Source organism: Budorcas taxicolor, chromosome 2 (genome assembly GCF_023091745.1).
Source record: "Budorcas taxicolor isolate Tak-1 chromosome 2, Takin1.1, whole genome shotgun sequence".
NCBI lineage: Eukaryota > Metazoa > Chordata > Mammalia > Artiodactyla > Bovidae > Budorcas > Budorcas taxicolor.
In genome coordinates, this window is record NC_068911.1 from 97,558,022 (window position 1) to 97,577,390 (window position 19,369).

Here is a 19,369-nt window from a genome sequence, read left to right on the forward strand (position 1 = left end):
TACTTAACCCTCCGTAGACAGGAGTTTGCTCTTAATGTGAATGCAAAATTTCTGGTAAGTTCAATGTGAGACTTCACTTACACTTCAAGGTGTAAACTTAAGCTAAATACTTTGCCAAAATCATATATGCTGTGCTGTGCTCAGTCGCATCTGACTCTTTGTGATCTCATGGACTGCAGTCTGCCAAGCCCCTCTCTCCATGAAGTTTTCCAGGCAAGAATACTGGAGTGGGTTGCCATTTCCTACTGCAGGGGATCTTCGTGACCCAAGGATAGAATTCATGTCTCCAGTGTCTCCTGCACTGACAGGCGGATTCTTTACCACTGAGCCACCCAGGAAGCCATATAAAAGCATATTTAACCAGTCATTATTGTATTCATTTTGTTGACAAAATCAAAATAGTGTATTTTAACAATTTTTCATGTGTAAATTCATCATTAATTTTGACAGAGAATAGGAAATGCTTACTTAAAATGTGACCATAAACAGTCAACGTAGAATTGAGAGCATCTGGAACCTCTTTAACTTCAGTGCTTCAAACACCACAAATAATTCTTCAATAAGTGCCCATGACGCCAATGTGTGAACTGAGCACTTGCTCCCACTATTCTAACTTTTTAGAATTTATATCATCTTTGCTTAGACCTCAGATATCGGTTTTTAGAGCTTATTTGTCTCTTCTCAGTTCCCAGATTTAGATCATTCTGATCTGAGTCCATTTATATTATGAACATATTATAGTACAGGGACATTTTTAATTCCTCTATATTCAGAATGTAATGAATACATTGAGTGGAAAAAGGAACAAATACAACAAAAAGAAAATTCTTGTTTCTTCACTGGTTTTCAGAGTTGATTGGCTGATGTATCATTTATTTATTATCATGCCATCTAAAGTCATTTCATTTCTAGCTATTCAGTGGAAAAAAAGCAGAATTTAAGAGACAATGAAGAGCTTTACTCTCCTGTTAAAACCTCCATATAAGCAAGCAAATAGATGAAGACTGGTGGCTGGTTAAGCTGTTTTCTGAGCCAAATAAAGCATGGTCTTAAATATCAGATTCTGATTTTATCCCAATAGTCTTCCTAATAGGAAAATGATCTGTGTATGATTCACCCTTGACTTACAATGATCTTGGTCCAATAGTGAAAGACTCATGAAAGGCTGGGTAGGAAAAAAGGACTCTTAATTCCTGACTTTCTTGACAAGCCCTTAAAATAGAAGTTTCTTTAGCATTTGAGCCTGAAGTCTAGGTATCAATTACTAACAAATAAGAGGCCTCAGGGCCTCTCAATGACAGTCATTACAAAGGAAGGCTTCTGGAACATTCCACCCAACTTTGAAAGGATCAATTTGTTCCTTTTCTGTTTATTCCCACTCAAAATGCTGATAAGTAATTTCAGTTAAATTCCTGCAACTTAACTGAACTTTGTAATTCCTCATTATATTGCCAAAGCTGAACCCCCTCAATATGACTATCCAAGTTATATATTTATACCAGTTAGCTGAGTTTTCTGCTATCTTCTGAAGTAAGACAAATGCACTGAAGCATATCAGATTTGGCAAGAGGAGTCTGTCTCTAGAAACAAAGAAATTGACCCCTATCTTCATCATCTCTTTTATGATTGGATAAATTTTTTTCACTAAGTAAGCTAATATAATATATCTATGTTAATTTTGAATCGAGACTTTTATAAATGGAAACAAAAGAAAGATGATGTATGACTAAGTTCAGACTGACTGCATAGAGTTCAGTCTGTAAGTCATTCCATATGCTATTTTTTCCCTATAAATCCAAAAGAATTTTTGAAAATATGTTAATCTAAGAGAACTCAGTCATCTATTTCTAAGGTAACCTTTCCTTAACCAAATTAGGAAGACTCTTCAAAATACTAAAGGTCAAAATTAAATACGTGTACCAATGTCAGTATTAACATTTATTGAGTTCTTATGTTATGTGAAGCACTACTAGAAACACTACTTGCATAATCTAATTTATGCTTCTAAACAACTCTGTGAGGTAGATGGCCATTTTCAAGATTATAAAACAGAACATAAGTGAGGTTAGATGACTGGCTCAAGTTTATAGCTCTATTAATATATAAGTAGCGAGAACTTCAGCCTCATTCCCAAACCCAGAATCCTCACAGAACAATGGTTATGGCCCCAGGCTGCAGAGTCAGAATGCTTGGTTTTGAATTCTAATTCTGCCTCTTTTCAGCTGTGTAACCTTGGGCACATTGACTAACCGTTCAGTGCCTCACTTACCACCTGGTAAAATGGGTGTGATGATAATGCCGTTGTACCTCATAGGTTTATTCACTGAATTAAATGAGAGAGAACATGTACACTGCTTAAAATGGGCCTACAGCATGGTAAACACTCCCAAACACTAGCTGTTTCTATATTATAATTCTATAGCTTAGGGGATATGGAAACTTCATTCTTATAATACTACTCATAAATTTGGCATAAGAATGGTCCTTGAGTGATTATTTAATGATAATCTTCCTACCAGCGATTTATATAATTGGAAAGCTTATGTTTATTTCAAATTCTCCCCTACTGTCCCAATATTTTCTGGTAATAGCCACTAGCTATTTGGGAGACCAAGATTAGAAAAACACAGAACCTTTATGAGAGGACTAACTGCATCTCTGTTTAGGTTTTCCTTCTTACTCGCCCATGATCAAACGAGCCCTCCCATTTTAGACTGCTAGGACATTGAGAAAAAACATCCAAAGGGGGGGTCACAGTTGGGGGACTTCTCCTCCAAGGGTGCACCTCAGAACACAGAATGTTACACATGCATCTTTCACATACTTATCCTTAAACTGTTTATCTGGCACATCGACAGGCAGCTGGTGGAACAAATAGGAAATCCTGGGAAGCACATTCATTTTTAAAGTGTTAATGCGCCCAATCCAAGAGACAGTAATGTGCTTCCATCCGTTAAGATCCCCTTTAATGTTTCGAATTGGAGGGCCATAATTTAAATGAAATGCATTATCCAACCTGGAAGGTATTCCACATCCTAAATATTTAATTGATTTCTCCATCAGGGGAAGATGAGCCTACACAATGAGCAGATCCTATCTATATCTAAGTGTCCGATTAATAGTGTCTCTAATTTAGGGTAATTTAGGAGTTTACAATTTATAAAATGGCTATTTCTTCCACATTCCTCCCTAAGTACCAAGAGGATTGTGTCTGGATTAATTGCAAACAGCAGACAATCCTCTGTGTATAATGAAAACTCAGAGTCAGCATCATCCAGCCATGCACCTATAATTTGAGATCTCATCTGAATATTTTTCACAAGAGGCTTCACATCCAAAGCAAATTGAAGTGGCAAAGGAGCAAAGTTCTAATTGTTGCATCTCCCTATTAGAAAAGTTTAGCAAGTCCAGTTCATTCCTGCTGATTTTTACTCAGTTGGGTCTTAGCTAACTGAGTGAGGAAGATAAATCAAGCTACTTGCAGATTTTCCTAATGGTGCAAAGTTTGGCACCCTGAGGACTATGGAAATGTCTACTACTACACTTGTAAAGGAGAGAAATGGAACAAGAATGTGGATGGCTGGATCCATATAGTGATTTATTACTCTTGAATCCACTCAGTCATTTCTGGATAAGCACTTGTGTGCCAAAGTTTATGGCATTTTCAGTTTAGGAAAAGAATAGGGCACATTTTCCCATACAGAATAAATATATTATTTGGAGAAATTGACACTTTTTTCTGGGTTTACTAGCAAATTGAAAATTTGAGTTTATACATTTATATATATCCTTGAACTTTACCTGCATGAGTTGTGTCTGACTCTTTGCAACCCTGTGGACCACAGCTCCTCTATCCATGAGATTCTCCAGGCATGAACACTGGCGTGGGTTGCCATGCCCTCCTCCAGGGGATCTTCCTGATCCAGGATCGAAACTGTACCTCTTATGCCTCCTGCATAAGCAGGCAGGATCTTTACTATTAGCACCACCTGGGAAGCCCCTGTAAATGTGTTTAATTCTGATGTTATGAGGTCCTTTTAATTCCAGTTGTTTTTAGGGAAAAAAGATATGGATATTCTGTTAAAATTTATTTGGGGATTTGACTTCTGAGACAAAAGAAGTTAAAAATTTAGTGGCATGTCAGGAATATAATTTGTTGATGTTAAATTTACCATTTTTGTGGCAATTTCTCCCTGTATTCTTGAAGAGCAACTTTGTAGATAGCTTAATTTTTGTTGAAATAAAAAGTAGAATCAATTTTCTTGGGAAAAATAATCAGTATGGCTCCTGTTCGCCACAACAAAGAAAATGCATTTGTAGACATACTCTGGAAGTTTAAATCCCTCAATGCTTCTTTGAGGAAGTCCGAGGAGATTTGAAGACTGACATTTTGTACTTTTGCTATTCCCGAGAGGTATATGTATGATCATCTTTACTGAGGTTTGTTCCAGTCCCTGCTGAATTAATATGCATTTTCGTTAACTAATCTTGAAACAACAGGAATAAAGTTTATCCAGGTCTTTTATACCTCAGAGAACAAAACAAATACTACAAGTCTTCAGAGAGAAAGGATATACAAAAGGGCTTGAGGTGAATATTTCAAAGCAAATACTCTTTAAATGATGTGCAAATTATTTCAGCTCTTGAGCATGATTTATGAAAGGGGATTAGCCCACTGAAATAAGAACCAAGTTTAAACTGTTGGGTTTCAAAGTCAAAGATGAGAAGTGGTTACAAGGAAAGGAAGGAGAAAGGTGATAATAATTTAGAGGGGGGATTTGTTTTAATTGTTTCTATAAACTGACTCACCTTAAATTAAGTATCACCAACTGTTGTTACTTAACTGCAGTAGAAAATATTGCATTTGTCCTCTAATTTTCTCTAAAGTTAAGAATACAATAATTAAAAAATAATACTGGAATTTATATTTCAGCAAAATGGTCTCTACTTGCCACGCAAAAATATTATAGAATCACAAACTGTGTTAAAGAAAACTATTCAAGCTGAAAAGGATAACTTCTAAGAGTCTCGAATCAGAGAACGTTTTTTTCAATTCACAAGGCACATCTATAATAATACAACCTAATACATTCTAATATTCCAATATGCTCCTCAAGTAATAGTTAAAAGCTTCTTCTAAGACTTATGAAAAATGATTGCTTTTATGCAATTGTAAAGAGTATTAAGTGAGCTCACTTCTTATCATTCTGTAATGACCCACTATTGCTATACTGGAAGGTAAAGGAAATTTTACTTGCATGTGATTAATATCTAATGCTTCTTGACTAAAATTCTGGATTTTGTTCAATAAAAATGAGTTAAGCAAAAATTGCATGGGTTCTCAGTCAACCCCTTCTGTGAAATCAGTTATGCCCAATTTAAAAATAAGGCATAGAACCTCAATCACAAACCTAGGTACTGATGAGGAAAAAAATAAGATTAATTATTCTTATGTAACCTGTCCTAGAGTAATAAAACTAAGTAAGTGAAATGCATCCAGGCATTACTAAAGTTTTGAGGCTACTCTTTCAATATGTTTCATTACTATTCACCCAGCTTTAAAAGACTGGGCATTTAGGGGCAAATTTGTGAGGTAGAGTCTTAAAAAAGATTATCATTTGCTCAGTTTAGTTTGCATTTCCTGGAATAAACAAAGGTGGATCTGAGAAAATCATGCTTTATTTCCAAGATAACCATTATTACCTCTCACTGGCAAGTGCAATTTCACATTACTAGAAGGATTACTCAGACTTTATATGGAATGTCCTTTATTTTTTGATAACTAAATTATGAGCCTACTATTTTTTTCATTTTTTCCTAAAGTACTTCACTAAGGTGCAAGCTGGTAGGCCTTGATTGTTTTGGCAGGCACAACATATAAACTTACTCTATGGATCATTCACAGTTACGACAGTTAACCTGAAAGGACGATGGGAAACACATTCAGGTACCTAAGAACATCAAAATGAAGGACATTTAAGCCATAAAATACTACTATTTTGCCTTTGGCAAAGAGAAATAACAAGAGAAAGTTATGTATAACATCATAAGTCCCCAAAAGAGTCAAATGGAAAATAAGAGGTAAATAGCATTTCAGATGGACTTTGCACATGAGCACATCCAGAGAATTAATGAATCTCTTCCTTGTTTGGAGCTTTGGTTTCTTCACTGTTTGTCTTGTCTTTGTCTTAGTTTGTTCTTGGCTTAATTTTCATTATTGTTATTGTTTGGCTAGTGTTATTGACTTTCTGACATGGATAATTCAGACTTCACATCATGGGTGTGACCTAGGCAAAAGTTATGAGGAGAGTGTAAGTTGCTTCTATCTTAATCTGCAATCAGGAGTTGAAAGAGGTTGATAAGATGAAATAAATATATAACAACAGCATTAGTGGCAAAAACCTGCCTGCCAATGCAGGTGATATAAAAGATGCAGGTTTGATCCTTGGGTCAGGAAGATTCCCCCGGAGGAGGCCATGGCAACCCTCTCCAGTATTCTTGCCTGGAGAATCTCATGGACAGAAAAGCCTCATAGGCTACAGTCGATGGGATTATAAAGAATCAGACACGACTGAAGCGATTTAGCATGCACGGACAACCAAAATCAGTGTAATGGCATGGCAAACATGATAATAACCATATGTAAAATAATCCTCAGTTCAGTTCAATTCCGTTCAGTCACTCAGTTGTATATGACTCTTTGTGACCCCATGAACTGGAGCACGCCAGGCCTCCCTGTCCATCACCAATTGCCAGAGTCTACCCAAACCCATGTTCATTGAGTTGGTGATGCCATCCAACCATCTCATCCTCTGTCATCTCCTTCTCCTCCTGCCCTCAATCTTTCCCAGCATCAGGGTCTTTTCAAATGAATCAGCTCTTCCCATCACGTGGCCAAAGTATTGGAGCTTCAGCTTCAGCATCAGTCCTTCCAATGAACATTCAGGACTAATTTCCTTTAGGATGGACTGGTTGAATCTTCTTGCAGTCCAAAGAACTCTCAAGAGTCTTCTCCAACACCACAGTTCAAAAGCATCAGTTCTTTGGTGCTCAGCTTTCATTATAGTCCAACTATCACCTCCATACAAGACTACTGGAAAACCATAACCTTGACTAGATGGACTTTATTGACAAAGTAATGTCTCTGCCTTTTAACATGCTGCCTAGGTTGGTCATAACTTCCCTTCCAAGGAGTAAGCATCTTTAAATTTCATGGCTACAATCAGCATCTGCAGTGATTTTGGAGCCCAGAAAAATGAGTCAGCCACTGTTTTCATTGTTTCTCCATCTATTTGCCATGAAGTGATGGGACCAGATGCCATGATCTTCGTTTTCTGAATGTTGAGCTTTAAGCCAACTTTTTCACTCTCTTCTTTCACCTTCATCAAGAGAGTCTTTAGTTCTTCTTCACTTTCTGCCATAAGGGTGGTGTCATCTGTGTATCTGAGGTTATTGATATTTCTCCTGGCAGTCTTGATTCCAGCCTGTGCTTCCTCCAGCCCAGCATTTCTCATGATGTACTCTGCATATAAGTTAAATAAGCAGGGTGACAAAATACAACCTTGACGTACTCCTTTTCCTACTTGGAACCAGTCTGTTGTTCCATGTGTAGTTCTAACTGTTGCTCCCTGACCTGCATATAGGTTTCTCAAGAGGCAGGTCAGGTGGTCTGGTATTCCCATCTCTTTCAGAATTTTCCACAGTTTATTGTGATCCGCACAGTCAAAGGCTTTGGCATAGTCAATAAAGCAGAAATAGATGTTTTTCTGGAACTCTCTTGCTTTTTCCATGATCCAGCGGATGTTGGCAATTTGATCTCTGGTTCCTCTGCCTTTTCTAAAACCAGCTTGAACATCTGGAAGTTCATGGTTCACGTACTGCTGAAGCCTGGCTTGGAGAATTTCAAGCATTACTTTACTAGCATGTGAGATGAGTGCAATTGTGTGGTAGTTTGAGCATTCTTTGGCATTGCCTTTCTTTGGGATTGGAATGAAAACTGACCTTTTCCAGTCTTGTGGCCACTGCTGCGTGTTCCAAATTTGCTGACATATTGAGTGCAGCACATTCACAGCATCATCTTTCAGGATTTGAAATAGCTCCACTGGAATTCCATCACCTCCACCAGCTTTGTTCATAGTGATGCTTTCTAAGGCCCACTTGACTTCACATTCCAGGATGTCTGGGTCTAGGTGAGTGATCACACCATCGTGATTATCTTGGTTGTGAAGATCTTTTTTGTACAGTTCTTCTTTGTATTCTTGCCACCTCTTCTTAATATCTTCTGCTTCTGTTAGGTCCAGACCATTTCTGTCCTTTATCGAGCCCATCTTTGCATGAAATGTTCCCTTGGTATCTCTAATTTTCTTGAAGAGATCTCTATTCTTTCCCATTATATTGTTTTCCTCTATTTCTTTGCATTGATCGCTGAAGAAGGCTTTCTTATCTCTTCTTGCTATTCTTTGGAACTCTGCAGTCAAATGGGTATATCTTTCCTTTTCTCCTTTGCTTCTCGCTTCTTTTCTTTTCACAGCTATTTGTAAGGCCTCCTTATACAGCCATTTTGCTTTTTTGCATTTCTTTTCCATGAGGATGGTCTTGATTTCTGTCTCCTGTACAATGTCACGATCCTCCGTCCATAGTTCATCAGGCATTCTATCAAATCTAGTCCCTTAAATCTTTTCCTCACTTTGACTTTATAGTCATAAGAGATTTGATTGAGGTCATACCTGAAAGGTCTAGTGGTTTTCCCTACTTTCCCCAATTTAAGTCTGAATTTGGCAATAAGGAGTTCATGATCTGAGCCATAGTCAGCTCCTGGTCTTGTTTTTGCTGACTGTATAGAGCTTCTCCACCTTTGGCTGCAAAGAATATAATCAATCTGATTTTGGTGTCGACCATCTGGTGATGTCCATGTGTAGAGTCTTCTCTTGTGTTGTTGGAAGAGAGGGTTTGCTATGACCAGTGTGTTCTCTTGGCAGAACTCTATTAGCCTTTGGCCTGCTTCATTCTATACTCCAGGCCTAATTTGCCTGTTACTCCAGGTGTTTCTTGACTTCCTACTTTTGCATTCCAGTCCCCTATAACGAAAAGGACATCTTTTTGGGGTGTTAGTTCTAAAAGGTCTTGTAAGTCTTCATAGAACTGTTCAACTTCAGCTTCTTCAGCATTACTGGTCAGGGCATAGACTTGGATTACTGTGATATTGAATGGATTGCCTTGGAAATGAACAGAGATCATTCTGTCGTTTTTGAGACTGCATCCAAGTACTGCATTTTGGACTCTTTTGTTGCCTATGATGGCTACTCCATTTCTTCTAAGTGATTCCTGCCCACAATAGTACATACAATTGTCATCTGATTTAAATTTACCCATTCCAGTCCATTTTAGTTCGCTGATTCCTAGAATGTTGATGTTCACTCTTGCCATCTCCTGTTTGACCACTTCCAATTTGCCTTGATTCATGGACCTGACATTCAGGTTCCTATGCAATATTGCTCTTTACAGCATCGGACCTTGCTTCTATCACCAGTCCCATCCACAACTGGGTGTTGTTTTTGCTTTGGCTCCATCCCTTCATTCTTTCTGGAGTAATTTCTCCACTGATCTCCAGTAGCATATTGGGCACTTACAGACCTGGGGAGTTCATCGTTCAGTGTCCTATCTTTTTGCCTTTTCATACTGTTCATGGGGTTCTCAAGGCAAGACTACTGAAGTAGCTTGCCATTCCCCTCTCCAACGGACCACATTCTGTCAGACCTCTCCACCATGACCCATCCATCTTGGGTGGCCCCACACCCACTCAGACCTTTAATATTGGACACCACTATGTTTTGGACTCTGTTCTTAGGTAATGTGGATGAAGAGAAGTAATCATCAGAAGGTCATGATTTATACCGCGGGCATTTGCAATCTAATGGAAAAGGGAGATCCTGGCTTCAGTAAATGACAGAAGCCTTGGTCAGCTAGGACTGCCCCTGATACTTATCAACTCCTTTCATCCAGGTAGAGCAGATATAGGAGCATCCTAGGATACCTAACAGTCTGTCAATATAGTGTGCCTTGGTCAGACCAGACTTTTAGAATCTTTTGGTTTACTCCATCGAAGTGGCTCTGTAATCATGTGATTTTGATATTTTTCAGTTCAGTTCAGTTCAGTCGCTCAGTCGTGTCCAACTCTTTGCGACCCCATGAATCACAGCATGCCAGGCCTCCCTGTCCATTACCGTCACCCAGAGTTCACTCAAACTCATGTCCATAAGTCGGTGATGCCATCCAGCCATCTCATCCTCTTTCGTCCCCTTCTCCTCCTGTCCTCAATCCCTCCCAGCATCAGAGTCTTTTCCAATGAATCAACTCTTCGCATGAGGTGGCCAAAGTACTGGAGTTTCAGCTTTAGCATCATTCCTTCCAAAGAACACCCAGGGCTGATCTCCTTTAGAATGGACTGGTTGGATCTCCTTGTAGTCCAAGGGACTCTCAAGAGTCTTCTCCAACACCACAGTTCAAACGCATCAATTCTTCAGCGCTCAGCTTTCTTCACAGTCCAACTCTCACATCCATAAATGACTACTGGAAAAACCATAGCCTTGACTAGACGGACCTTTCTTGGCAAAGTAATGTCTCTGCTTTCCAATATGCTATCTAGGTTGGTCATAACTTTTCTTCCAAGGAGTAAGCGTCTTTTAATTTCATGGCAGCAGTCACCATCTGCAGTGATTTTGGAGACCCCCAAAATAAAGTCTGCCACTGTTTCCACTGTTTCCCCATCTATTTCCCATGAAGTGATGGGACCAGATACCATGATCTTCGTTTTCTGAATGTTGAGCTTTAAGCCAACTTTTTCACTCTCTTCTTTCACTTTCATCAAGAGGCTTTTTAGTTCCTCTTCACTTTCTTTTTTTTCCTCTTCACTTTCTGCCATAAGGATGGTGTCATCTGCATATATGAGGTTATTGATATTTCTCCTGGCCATCTTGATTCCAGCCTGTGCTTCTTCCAGCCCAGCATTTCTCATGATGTACTCTGCATATAAGTTAAGCAGGGTGACAATGTACAGCCTTGCTGTACCCCTTTTCCTATCTGGAACCAGTCTGTTGTTCCATGTCTAGTTCTAGCTGTTGCTTCCTGACCTGCATATAGGTTTCTCAAGAGGCAGGTCAGGTGGTCTGGTAGTCCAATCTCTTTCAGAATTTTCCACAGTTTATTGTGATCCACACAGTCAAAGGCTTTGGCATAGTCAATAAAGCAGAAATAGATGTTTTTCTGGAACTCTCTTGCTTTTTCCATGATCCAGTAGACGTTGGCAATTTGATCTCTGGTTCCTCTGCCTTTTCTAAAATCCTTGAACATCTGGAAGTTCACAGTTCACGTATTGCTGAAGCCTGGCTTGGAGAATTTTGAACATTACTTTACTAGCATGTGAGATGAGTGCAATTGTGTGGTAGTTTGAGCATTCTTTGGCATTGCCTTTCTTTGGGATTGGAATGAAAACTGACCTTTTCCAGTCTTGTGGCCACTGCTGAGTTTTCCAAATTTGCTGGCCTATTGAGTGTAGCACTTTCCCAGCCTCATCTTTCAGGATTTGAAATAACTCCACTGAAATTCCATCACCTCCACTAGCTTTGTTCATAGTGATGCTTTCTAAGGCCCACTTGACTTCACATTCCAGGATGTCTGGCTCTAGGTGTGTGATCACACCATCATGATTATCTTGGTCATGAAGAGTTAGGTCCAGACCATTTCTGTCCTTTATCGAGCCCATCTTTGCATGGAATGTTCCCTTGGTATCTCTAATTTTCTTGAAGAGATATGTAGTCTTTCCCATTCTGTTGTTTTCCTCTATTTCTTTGCACTGATTGCTGAAGAAGGCTTTCTTATCTCTTCTTGCTATTCTTTGGAACTCTGCATTCAGATGCCTATATCTTTCTTTTTCTCCTTTGCTTCTAGCTTCTCTTCTTTTCACAGCTATTTGTAAGGCCTCCTGATACAGCCATTTTGCTTTTTTGCATTTCTTTTCCATGAGGATGGTCTTGATCCCTGTCTCCTGTACAATGTCGTGAACCTCAGTCCCTAGTTCATCAGGCACTCTATCTATCAGATCTAGGCCCTTAAATCTATTTCTCACTTCCACTGTATAATCATAAGGGATTTGATTTAGGTCATACCTGAATGGTCTAGTGGTTTTCCCTACTTTCTTCAATTTACTTTAGTCAAAAAAAGGTATCTATCACCAGGTGAGTTATGATATTTAGCTTAGTTCATGTGAGTATATGTGAAAGTGAAAGTGAAAGTGCAGTCACTCAGTCGTGTCCAACTTTTCGCGACACCATTAATTGTAGCCTACCAGGCTTCTCTGTCCATGGGATCTTCCAGGCAAGAGTACTGGAGTGGGTTGCCATTTCCTTCTCCAGGGGATCTTCCCGACTCAGGGATCAAACCTGGGTCTCCTGCATTGTAGGCAGATCCTTTTACCATCTGAGCCACCAGAGAAGGCTAGTATATGTATATATGTGCATATATATATATAATATATAGTAGAATTTATATATACATTTATGCACATATATGTATGTATAAAACATTAAAATCAAACAAAATCTTTCGTTGCTTTTTAGGTGAAATTTTATAACTTTTTGTCAAAATTTTACCATGGCATCATTTTGTTCTTTTATGCCAAAAAGAATAGGCAAGTGACCCTGGGTGATATTTAATCCTTAGAGATTGCTACGTCAGGTTCACACTCAGGAATGGGAAAACCAATGGTTTATTCCTCATAACACTCAGAATCTCTTAAGGGAATGGAAGATTAACATGTATATAATGCTGTGGGAATCAATGGAATAATGAAGATATTAAAAAATAAGCTTTTGATAAATTATGCATTTATTTAGTCTGTATTTTCCAACCTTACAAATCATTGGTAAAGTGCATTCCTTTTATATTTCTAAAGAGAAGATTTGATGAATTTATAGCAGACAAAGGTCATGATTATTTTACTTAGAGTATGCCCATTTAGAAATCACTATGTCTGATATCTATACCATAATAAAAATCTATATAGTTCTTAGATATATTTTAAATACAGTATATATATTATCCTTGGACATAATATATATATTAAAATTATCTTCTTAGATCATATGCATATTGTGTATATGTATGTTAGATTTATATTAAAAATATCCACTGTATTTACCTATAAAGTCAGTTTCCAGAAACTTAAGAAACTTGTCCAAATCTTATGGCTAGTTTATCTTGGAGGTAAAAATTGTACATACAATTTCAGATTCTTAGACACAAATTTTCAACACAATCCCAACAACCTTTTGAAGAAGATATGTACACTTTTCTAACTTTTGTGTGAATTTTCATAAATTTCCTAGATTTTTTCAAATTTACTGACCATGGAGGAAACTATTCTCAGTCTTCTAAAAATTATCAAAACTACTATTACTATCTTTTTATACATTATAGAGTTTCTCCTTTTTCCTTGCCTCCAATAGAGCCTTGAAAATTCTAAGTCAGAGCCCACAGGACAGCATCAAGAATTACTGTGAACTGGAAGATTGTCTCAATTAAAACTGGAGGCTAGAAGGCATGCTAGAAAGATGCTGAGAGGACAGTAACTTTAAGCAAAGGAACTAGGATTTTCTCTTTTCTCTCCTCCAAATCTTAGTCATTTTTATCTTCATTGTATGATAAAACACATATGTGTACATGATAATGCCAGGTACAGTGCATGAGACCTATAAAAAAAAAATGTCATTGCTTTGAGATTCACAGTCCTAAGAGAAAATTTAGAGAGGCATACAAATACTGACTTTAAAAAGCCAAACCAGTACAAGTAGCCAGGATGAAGCAATAATCTATTACTTTCCTAAAAATATTTTAGCAATTTTATCTTAACTTTTAGTACAGAATGAGAAGTATATTAGTAATGATCATTTGAATACCCTCATCTGTTCATTCACTGATTTATCATTGCACATTTCTGAGTACTTTCAAATATCATCAAGCCACTTTGCTAGCTGCAGATAAAGGTAAATGAGACAGTCTTCTTCAGAGTCTAGCAGGCTAATGGATAGACAAACAGACACTGACACCTAGCTTGTTGTAATACATTTTGTCTATTGTAATGGAAGAGATATGTACTGAATATTGAGGATCTCCTGACTCACCACAGAAATTTGGGAAAGCTTTTGGAGGAAGTGTAGCTTGAGGTGAGTCAAACAGTATGTTAATCTAGCAAAGAGAAGTTAAATGGAAACATCAGCACAGAGTGGTATGTATCAGGGATTATATCAGCATCATTTTACTGGAACAACCAGTAACAACCTGGGATGGGAAACAACCAGAGAAGGGGATACAAGTCATAAAGTCCTTCCTGTTGAGGAACTTTTACTTGAGTCATTCCAATGCAGGAATTAGATTAGAATTTGTTCTTAACTTTTGACTCTAGTTTGGAGGACACCATCTCTGATGGTACTCTTCCGTCACATTTTGTATTTGACCATTGCCTCTCCTATTTTACCTCTATTTTCTCAGGTCAATTAATTTTGTATACAAAAGAGTCTATTATTTACAGTACTGAAATTGGGTAGCAGGAGTATTTGGCTTCAGGTGCTACTTAAATAATCAAAGAAAGATGAATTGGCAGACTTTTACCATTCTCAAGTCATCCACAAGGCATTTCTTGAAGGAAGCTAATGTTATAGATCACATTTTATTGAATTTGGATGAAAAAAGCTAGTATTTTTGGATACAACTCATACTTTGAGATGAAAGCAATACCCGATTTTCCTTACATGGATGTGGACTTACATAGTAATAAGTAATGAGAAATAAACTTATTTTCTAAAAAAAATAGCATTGATTATACATGTTTACAGTTAAATATTTACCCTAAGCCTAATATTGGGCTTATTTGAGACACCCAAATAAAAAGATTAAAATGCTAATTAATTTTTTTTTAGGATTAAAAAAAAGTAGCATTATTCCTATACACCAGAAACTACAATGAGTATACCAAATAAATTCTGTATACAAAAAGAGTTGATCACTTAACATTAAAAAAAATGCTTTCTTTCTGCACAGGGATTTACTATAAGAATGCTTTAAATATCATGTCTAGCTAATATACTGTAAATGATATGACACTGGTGACCACATATTATACATCTAACTTAACAATAAAATATTAATATATGCCCATTCTAGGTTCATGGAATAAAGATGGGAGAAATGTTCAGAGGAAATCAAAGGATATTTTTTCTGTTGTTTACAATCACAGTAGTGTATTAATGCTAAGGAAATATTGCTGTAGAGTTAGAGCAAAGAAGCCCTCTGGATTTGGCCTATTATTGAAAGAAAGATGCCATTTGACCTAATGAAATCAGAAATTGATTAAATGCAGTTCATCTAAGGGGAAAAATGGTCAGGGAGTTACTGCCAGGGTCAAGAGGAGACGGGGTGATCTAGTGCTTGAGTGCTGATAGGGTTAGATAGACTTTCAGAGTAGCTGATGCTACAAGATACATGACAATGGACACCCACAGGTCAAAGAGCGAGATCAACCCCTTGGATGGGAAGGAAGAGATTAATCAGAACATTCTTTGCTCAGCTTATAACTAAGTCTGTTTATCCGATGATTCATGGAGAACTGAATGTTTTGAAGAGTCTGTAATCTATGGGCCCCAGGAAAGTTGAATTGCTGTTAACTATCTTGGGAACACATGTCAGAACAATTGCTGTGGTCACACAGTGCCTTGGTGAAGCCCTGGAACCTTCATGAATAATACTGTTTTGACAAAGTAATTCAGATGGCTGATTATCAAGTGTGTATCTTATCTTTACTGGGTTATTTTTTTCTCATAATGTTCCAGCTTTGGCAATGTAAATGCCCTTTTAAAACTTTTTATTATTTTCTTCACTAAATTGGAATATGTTGAAGTAAAGAACTCCCTTAACCTGTAAAAAATAATCAAGAAGAGAATTGACACTCACTGTTTCTCAGAATTGTCTGTCTTATAACTATAGTAAAACAAAATTATTTTTATTTTCACACTTTAGTTCAGTAGTTTATTTTTCTCAGCTGGATATTGAATGAAACTGGTGCCAGGGTACCAATATTGATTTTAGTGGGAAAAAAAGAATCAGATAATTGACCATCTTACTTGAATCTGAAACTCACTAAAACACAATAACCCATAATATTCTACACAACTATTATGACTTTTTGTTGTATCCAGGTAAGAGTTTCTCTTTTTTCAAAGACAGATATAATTTATTTGTGCAATTTTAATATTGTTTTCATTTTCTTGGCAGATGGCTTATTCATCTTATTACTTTCATGCATTGGCAAGATTAGGCTGTTTCATACAAAATTCTTAATAAGAAGAAACTTTAAAATATGTATTTATATGAGTCTCCATAACAGCCCTCACAATATGTTTCAAACAATTGCTAATTACATATCTATCCAAGAAACTAGTATGACTTTTCCATTTTGGATAATAATAAACATTTTAATAAATTTTCTTAATTATATAGTTATCAGAAGGTCACAATAGTCATAAGAGAAATATACTGGCTTTTGGAGAAAAAGGAGGAAAACAGTGACTTAATGTTTCATATTTAAAGAGGTCTTAACGTGACTCATATAAAGAAAATTTGATCCTTCTTTTAAAATTTTCAAACTGCAATTTGAAAATATGTATATTCTTTTATTGAATTTTGAACATGAGTAATACTTAATTGTCTGTGTGTGTATGCTCCAGTTTTTAACTGTGAAACTTTCGGACATACAGAAAACAACAGCACCATGATCACTTCTATAGACACCACCTAGATTCCACAAATGTTAGAATTCGGGACAATGCCAGACTAATCTGTCATTATACATATTTCATACATAGAACAGCTGAGGATTCACTTCCCCTGCCCATGCTGCAAAAATTTCCTCTCCAGTCCTCCTTCCTCTCATTTTCTCACTATTTCTTGCCTTCCCTCCCTACCATCACTGGGGATTTTCAGGGTCCAGGAACCTCTTGGCCAAAGCCATTCTGAGAATCCTAATTGTATTGGTGGAGCTGGTGCAAGGGTGGGGGAGGAGGAAAAAGGAAATCAGATGGAAAGCAATGCTACTTGGAAGGCAGATCTTCTAGGGCCAGAGATACAACAAATTCATAATGAATTATTTACTAAAAACAACATTCAAAATGATTGTCTAAGATTCAAGTGTGCTTCTGTAGCTGGTATACGATTTCCTTTTGAAAATATGTTGAGGTCTAAGCAATCAGTTTAAAATTGGATTTTGAGAACATAGTCTGTTCATAGTTGTGGATGGCCAGTATTATAATCATTTAGATTAGTACAAAAATTAACTGCCTTCTCTATCACACTTGTTTTAACTTGGTGTGATCATTATTACTTTGCAGGCAAAATTTTAAACAAAGATATCACTAAAGTTTCACAAACATTTAAATTTTCTAGACTGTATAAATATGTGAATCCAGTTCTTCCATTCTTATCTTTATTCCTGTAGCCTTGTACATACATTTTTATTACACACTGGTAAGAAGCTGTGGAATTAGGAAATTCATATCTAAATACTTTTAGGATTTCACCCAGAACACTTTCGGTTTTTTGATACTTTCATCAAAGCACAGCTAAAAGGAAACCCATTTCCTTTTGATTCCATTACGCCTGATTTTATTCTTCTAACTTATGTTCATTTGGGGGTGCTTATTTATAATGCTAAGTATCAATTTTTCATAAAATGTATTCAAGATTCCCATATATGGATTTTACAGCTCAGCAATTGATGAACCTGAAACATACTACTCCTTACACGTAACCTAAATGCAAAAATAATTTAAAAAAATTGGAAATACAGATGAGTCGAGCCAAGAATTTTAGCTGCATGCCTTTAGGTATATCTATTAATGAAAAACAATAAATGTACGATGAGTGAGTAAACTAGAGCTATGGATAAAGCAATGGTGAAATATATAGATGCTGAAACCTTTCCATCAACTGGGACTTTTTAATGACCTGCTCTTCTGGGCATAAAAGAATCAAGAGTATCTCTTGGGTCCCTTGTATTAGTTCCCGGTGTGTTGCTCCCAAGAATGCCCTGGCTGCCATTTTCACCTGGGGAGTGACCAGGGGAAAGACCAGCTGTTCATATTTAGATTTTTGCAGCCATTACTCCAATATACAGGTCTGACTCCTTTCCCCTATTTTCTGTACACTCAGAGAGAGGATGTGAAGTATATATGCTTTGCTCCAATCTTTCATCAGATACCACCCTTGGCTCATGCCCTATTTTGGTGCCATCGGCTTGGGGACACAGAGGATAATAATAAGAGCTCCTACTTATTGAGTGCCTGCTGTGAACTAAGTATTTACATATCTGATTTCACATTCTCAGTCAATGCTGCAAGGACAGTATTAGATCCATTTTTATATATCTAGACAGTAAAGCTCAGAAAAGTTGAGAAAGCTCTCCAAGACTTTTTGGGTTTATATTTGAGGCTTTCCTCTTTGCCATCAGTGGAAGACAGTTCTCTTTCCTTGGAAAAATATGTTAGCATTTTCTTTGATTGATTCTCCACTTTCCATAACAGCCGTCCCTGGAGAGCAGCGCTCCCACTCTCATCCCATGCTGGTGTCCTGAATTTCCCACAGTGATTTGGCCCTCACATTGAATGTTCTGGCTTCTTGTCTGTTAGACTCAACTGATATCTTAAAATATCTGATTAGTACTTAATAGTGTTGGCAGGTTAGAATCATATTTTTAAAAGGAGAGTATATTTAAGCACTTAACTTTCTGAATTCACTCACTGAGAGTACATATTTTTCCCATGTTATACAGAGAAACTGGACAATGAAATGACCACCTGTTAGCTGCTAATGATGTTCACATGCCTTTAAAAAAAGTAATTCTGGCTTTATCTGTCTACAATCTTGGCGACAAAACTCGTGGGAACATCAAGGGCACAGGAAGCCAAAGGCAGCAAACTGACAGTAAAGTTTGTGCTTAGACTGCTAATAAGGAAGGAGATACTGTGAATCTCTAACTTCATGTAATTATTTAATCTCAAGAGGGTGCGGTAAAACAAAATGTATGTTTTAAAAACATAAGTTTGGGTGTTCAAATCTGGAACTAAGATCAGAGGGGTTTCATAGGGCCTATTTCTTCAGAAAATATTGTAAAAAGCATCAGATACAGAATATCCCAATCACTATTTCAAATGCCTAGCTAATTTTATATTGTATGGGTGGGCCAATCATTATGCTTTTCAAATGAAAATGAATATGTAAATACTGAATGAACTTAATTCAAAGTAATAGATGGATATTAACAGTA

At 37.1% G+C, this 19,369-nt stretch overlaps 1 protein-coding gene across 1 annotated transcript in view; it reads right to left on the reverse strand.

The window, feature by feature from the left end:
- ARHGAP15 (Rho GTPase activating protein 15) overlaps positions 1-19,369 on the reverse strand; it is a 678,200-nt gene that overhangs the window by 322,576 nt on the left and 336,255 nt on the right. The window lies entirely within an intron of this gene.